Raw genomic sequence first — 6,443 nt, 5'->3', positions numbered from 1 at the left:
AAACAAAAGTGTTGCGTTTATATTTTTGTTCATTGTAGGTCCTTTATTTAACCAGGTCAACGTCTCACTGAGATTAAAATCTCTTTTCCAGGAGCGACCTGGCCAAGAGGGCAGCATGAACAAAGTTACAACAAATGAACACAAAACAATACAGGCAGACGAACACAGCTGTAAAACACGAATGAAATGTTAACCAGTCAATATGCAAATAAAATAAACCATTATAAAACGTTAAAAACTGGCACCATTTTAAAACAACTTTGATTATGGGATATACGAGCAATCACATCGCCCAATGGTTTCTTTTTCTCTGTCCTTTAAGACGGACTCGAACCCCATAGTGATCAAATCGCTGCGTCTGCAGTTTGCAGAGGATATTGTAATCGACACAGTGTTTAAATGTTGTGTGTGATCCCAGCAGCTGGAGCGCAGACCTGTCGGTTCAACAGGAGGTCTTTGGCCTGAGCTTTGTCTATTTGCGTCTCTGTGACATGACCACATGACGCCTCCTCCTGAGGGGCCATGATTGGTATTCTGTCGTTGCAGCGCCATCTGCAGGAAACCAGAGGATGGTTCAGGGTCCCGGAGAGTCAGACCTCCATCACAGCTTCTGCTTATAAAAGAAGCCGAGGGTCCGCTGAATGATTCCTGCTGCGGCTGGTTTGGACTTTGGAAGACATTAGTAACAGATCCAGCTGATCCTGAAAAGAATCCTGCACTTGAATAACTCTTTCTCCATCAGATGTATCGACTCTTATTGCACTATTTTACCATTCTCTTTATTGTTCTCAGATAACTGCAGCTCTGAACGTATGACCAATACAAGCCTTGAACCTTGAACCTTGAGATAATTAATTAAAGTTCAGTGTTATCAATTTGACAAAAAGACTAAAACTACATCTTCAGTAGGGAATTCTTATCGGACACACAAATACAAACACTCGCAACAGAATTGCATATTAAATAACTAAAGGGCACAAATACGTTTATATTTAAACTACTTTAGAAGTAAAAAAATACTCACAGCACAACAGGTCTTACATTCAGTACAACAATGCGCATTAGCAAACATTTTGTTTCTACTGTTTCGCAAACTTTCTCCTTTAATTTGTACTGAAATAATGAGTTTACAGCCTGATGCCCAGAAGAAGATGTTTGCGATCTAAGATAAAATAAAATAAGATGGACCTTTATTAATCCCCGTGGGGAAATTCAGGAGTTTAAACAACAACAGGGTGAGAGTGAAAAACAAGACCGCACAGATTCACACACGATTAAAGATTAATACAATTGAAGAACAAATTAAAATGATATACAGTTAAGTAACTTTTTTAAATAAGAAACTATGTCTTTTGTGTGTTTACGACCAACATGGAGAGAACGCACCGAAGAAAGGAAGATGGCCGCCGTGTCTCTATCTCCTCTCAAACTCTGCATCAGGACAAAAACCACCAGACTCAGTTTTATCCCACAGACTTTGAAACACCTGAGCTCTGACCTCGATAAACTTTCATCTGTTTGTCATCTTGCAATTCACTTATTTATCTAAATAGTTATCACCGCAATGCACTATGTAAATATCTTTCTGCTAAGCCCCATTGCAAAATCGCATCATCGGCAGGAAAACAGCGTCTGAGGACTTCTTAATATTTAAAAACCTATGAATGTGTCACACCCACTTCACGGGAAGAAACTCAGCTATCAGACAATATTAACAATTTGTAGCAAAACGAAACATTAGGGTAATAACAAAGGCTCTGAATTAGCCTTGAGCGAAAAAATGCTAACACACTTAGCACAGAACTCACGTTAAAACCCTTATTACTTATCGTATCTGCACAAACAAGATATCGATTAGCAAACTGGGATTGCACAGATTCGACAGGTATTGGTATCATTACTGACCGATCCGAACTCGCGACATGAGAAGCTAACAAAGACATCACACCACGTAGCATTAGTTAGCCAACACGGAAATATGTCTTACCTTTGTTGTTGTCAGATCAAAAGTTGTCTTCAATGGCATTAAAACGATAAAAACGCTGCTGAAGTTAATCCATAGGTTAATCCAATGTGTCACTTTGAAATGATTTCTGATAATCCATCAGCAATAAAACTAGTTTTCAGTTTTCAGATTTCAGAGCGTAAAATAGCTTTCGCTTCTGGCAAACTGCGTGTGCATAGCTCTCATTTCTCAATGGTAACGTTGGTGTGTATGTGGAAATTCCCCATTGATTCTATTGGCTCTAACGGTTCAAAAGAGATGTCAATCATTAAAATCGACCAATGGGTTCCAGAGAAACGGCAAAAACACCCATTTCCACCCAAATCACCTCAGAGGTGGGTTTTTCTTTGCTAAAAAGGTAAAATGTCACTTGTTGTACATCAATCTTGATACAGGGTACTTATTATATATTATAGTTTGGATTCCTAAAGCTTTTAGTCTACCTTCCCATCATCCGAGGGTGGTTTTCACTATAAGTAATGGGTTATTTTTGGACGGACACTATCATTTACAGTTTTTTACTATGTTCAATCTGAATTTTCTTTAAAATAAAAAAATCTATATTGATTCTGACTTTTCTACATCCAACTCCCAGGTTCATCATTACTTTGAGAAAGATTATTACTTTTGTGACCCGCTCTATCGAAATCAGTCGGAAGTCGCAACGGCTCATTTCAAAATAAACGTGGATTTGCGTACAACATTTTTTTTCGGGGTTCGGGAGTTTTGTTTGATTTTAAATAAACAAAGTCTTGGCTTTCAGAATATGAAACTTTTATTTCCAAAATCACACGATAAATACATGTTTGAAGCTTGTAAAGGGAAGAAGACAGCTCTCACTCGCACTCTGCTGTTCCACAGCACCGCCCTCTGTGAGGGCCTAAGATATTCTAAAAAATAATATTTGAAAACATTAAAAAAAATATATATATATATATATATATATATATTTTATTGTTGTTACATTTTTCATTAGTTTTACCAAAATAACTTGATTTAATTGTATTTAAAATAATATTTCCAAAGAAATAAATCCTTCGAATCTGCCTGTTCAGTTTCTGTTGGAATGTGAAGGGTTAAATGCCGTCTCTGCGAGTTACTGTGAAGACGGGAGAGCTTGGTCCCTCTCTACATTCACAGAGGGCCAGCTATTGTAACTCAACGAGACCAATCATATCTTCCCTCTAAATGGGCGGGCTTTATTTTCGCGGACTTTATGACAGGTTCCGCCCGCTGTGAGGTCTATGCAAGTGGTGCAGTGACGCGTCTTAAAAGCCGGAAGTAAGCTGCGCTCGGATTCCCTCGACAGAAAGCAATGAGATTTCTCCATAGGGTTTTGGAAAATAGCTGGAAATAAGGTCTGGGGAAAACGAACCTGTTAGATAAATGCACGTTTTGTTCAGCCGGATAATATCCACATGTCTACCCTACTTTTATTATTATCGAATCATAAATCTAATCAGTGGCGGTTCTAGACCAATTTGACTGGGGGAGGCAATGGGGGGGCCTCTGGGGGGCCAGTTATTTTCTGAGGGGGGCACAATGAATGCAGGACCTTAAAAAAGAGAACTAGACAGTATGAAGTAATTGCGAATAAGAAAACAATGCAATCCAGTTATTGGTATTTGTTTCAGTACACTTATTTATTTCAGATAGATCTTATAGTTATTACTGTTAGCTTCAGCTTAAGTTATAGTGCAATGTTTGCACTCACACCATATTTATATAAAAATAAAGGCAATGAACAGTTACATCTCTACTTTACATAAGGGTGTCTGCACAATCTCACATTACAGCAACAAAATACTGCGGTTTTTGGCAAACCGAGTACCAGAAAATATACATTTAAAAGAAAAAAAAATACTTTTCATTGTTAGGGGGGCCACAGGGGGGTCAGAGGTCAGTGCCTCCCCCTGCCCCCCCCCCCAGAACCGCCCCTTAATCTAATCGATATATTTATGATCGATAGATTTATGATTAGCATAAGTTCGTTCATGATGGCTCACTTCAGTGATAGTGATGACATCGTTGCGAAATTATTAACCGAGTCATTTTCAAGATTGAGTTCCAATGATAAACTGGAGTGGCAAAGGATCAGCTGAATGAACTGCCATCAAGTGCTTCATCCAGAAGGACAGGAGGATGGACTTTGTGTTTCAGTGATTTATCATCAAAGGTAGGCCTAAGTCATTTTCAATGCGGGCCGCCGTGCCGACTTAATTCATGTTTAATTGCTACTTGGCTGTGGGTGCCCTGTTATGAGAGGTGTTTATATAAATGGTGTTGTTTTGTGTGGTAGGGGGTCGCTGTCATTGATGCGTTTTGCACCCCGGGCCGCTGTTTTGATATTCCGCTGAAGTATACGCTGTGACGTAATATCTAGGGAATGGGGGGGGTCAGAGGGCCTAGGTATAAAAGTCACGGCTCGCCACTGGCGTATAGTGATCATAGGTAACACGGCAGGGTCCGTTACAGTTTGTTTTCATCTGATTTCAAATAAACAAAGTCTTGGCTTTCAGAATATTAAACTTGTTTCGGCAAATTCAGATGATAAATACAGCTTTGAAACTTCGGCTTAATTACAAGCAGAGAACGGAGTAACTTGACGTCACAGCAGGCAGAACAACAGCCGGTGTGTCTCGTGAGAGTTTCCCCGGGAAACAAACAATACACACAAACGCAAAAATACACAAACACACACGTACACACACGTAAACACACACACACACACACACACACACACACTCGCAAGCTTCCCCCCGACCAGTAATCCAAACGAAAACATCTTCCCTCCGTAGTATTTTGATCATTTGCTAATAACCAATCAGATCGATGGATTCCAGAGAAGAGGAAACTTTGAAAGCCTTTTTCTCAAAGTGAGGACTCGGCGACAGTCATTATATAATGTGACATATTTCGCTTAATATTTGGCGCACAACAACAATCCTGATATCATTAGAAAGCTAGGAATCTCCTCTTTCCAGCAGTGGATACAACTCAACACGTGTCTTCGGGTCAATGCGACTGACTTCGATGGAGCCGGTCACTTATGGTCGTTTGTTCTGGGAATGTCCTTTTCGAGCCTGAGACCTGGAAAACAGGCTTAACATTAACATGTTCATTCAAACGATATATCTTCTTTCAACAGTTACTTTATCACTTTATTTAAAAATAAATTGTATTATTTATTTTTGTATTCTACTTTGTCTTTATTTTTACCTTTTGTGAATCCTGTTGTTCACTCTGACCCTGTTGCTGCTAGAAACGCCTGCATTCCCCAACGGGATAAATACAGTTCCATCTTAATAAACCGTATTTAATTTGATCTTAATGTACAATATTTAATTGTACCTTCTGTTCTTGTATATATCATATTCTATTTACATTTATATATACTTCTTGCACTATTTTTGTATTTGTATTTTATTATATATGTTGCATTAACTAACAACATAACTAACAGCAACACTTTTTTTTCTACCTACCTATCTACCTACCTACCTACCTACCTATAGACTTCTTGCACTATTTCTTATTTGTATTTTTGTATTTTATTATATATGTTGCATTAACTAACAACATAACTAACAGCAACACTTTTTTTTGTACCTACCTATCTATCTATTTATCCATCTACCTACCAACCTACCAACCTACCTACCTACCTACCTACCAACCTATAGACTTCTTGCACTATTTCTTATTTGTATTTTTGTATTTTATTATATATGTTGCATTAACTAACAACATAACTAACAGCAACACTTTTTTTGTTCCTACCTATCCATCTATCCATCTATCCATCTATCCATGTATCTATCTATCTACCTACCTACCTACCTACCTACCTACCTACCTACCTACCTACCTACCTACCTACCTACCTACCTACCTACCTACCTACCTACCTACCTACCTACCTACCTACCTACCTACCTACCTACCTACCTGACAATAAAACCTTTGAATCTTTGAGTCTTTTGAACTCTCTGACGTATATCCAGTAAGATAAGATAAGAAGTTCTTTATTGATTTCAATTTGGTAAATGTTTGCGTTGCAGCAGCTTAAAAAGACAATGTACATAACACAAATTAAAACACTAGAAATGAACAATCTAAAATATTTCTGAAATAGAAATAAAATAGCATTAAAAAGTAAAAAAAATCGAAATACTTATTTACAGTAGCAGAATATAAAGCAGGATATTAAATATACATTCTGTTGATGTGTCTTGGCCTTCTTTCAGACCCCAGGATCACCACCTGCCCCCCCGACGTCCTCCTTCTTGCTCTCAGATGAAATTTGCTTGCCTAATGCAGCGTCCCCCAGAATAGCAACCTTTGAGGACGCCTTGGCTGCCCCCCGTCTCCAAACTTGAGCCTCCCACCTTAGCCTTCGACTCTTCCATCTCCTTATCGAGTGCCAGCGAGGGGAGGG

This window comes from Pseudochaenichthys georgianus, unplaced genomic scaffold (genome assembly GCF_902827115.2).
Source record: "Pseudochaenichthys georgianus unplaced genomic scaffold, fPseGeo1.2 scaffold_586_arrow_ctg1, whole genome shotgun sequence".
NCBI lineage: Eukaryota > Metazoa > Chordata > Actinopteri > Perciformes > Channichthyidae > Pseudochaenichthys > Pseudochaenichthys georgianus.
The sequence above is the reverse complement of the archived record's forward strand: the minus strand, read 5'-3'. Positions refer to the sequence as shown.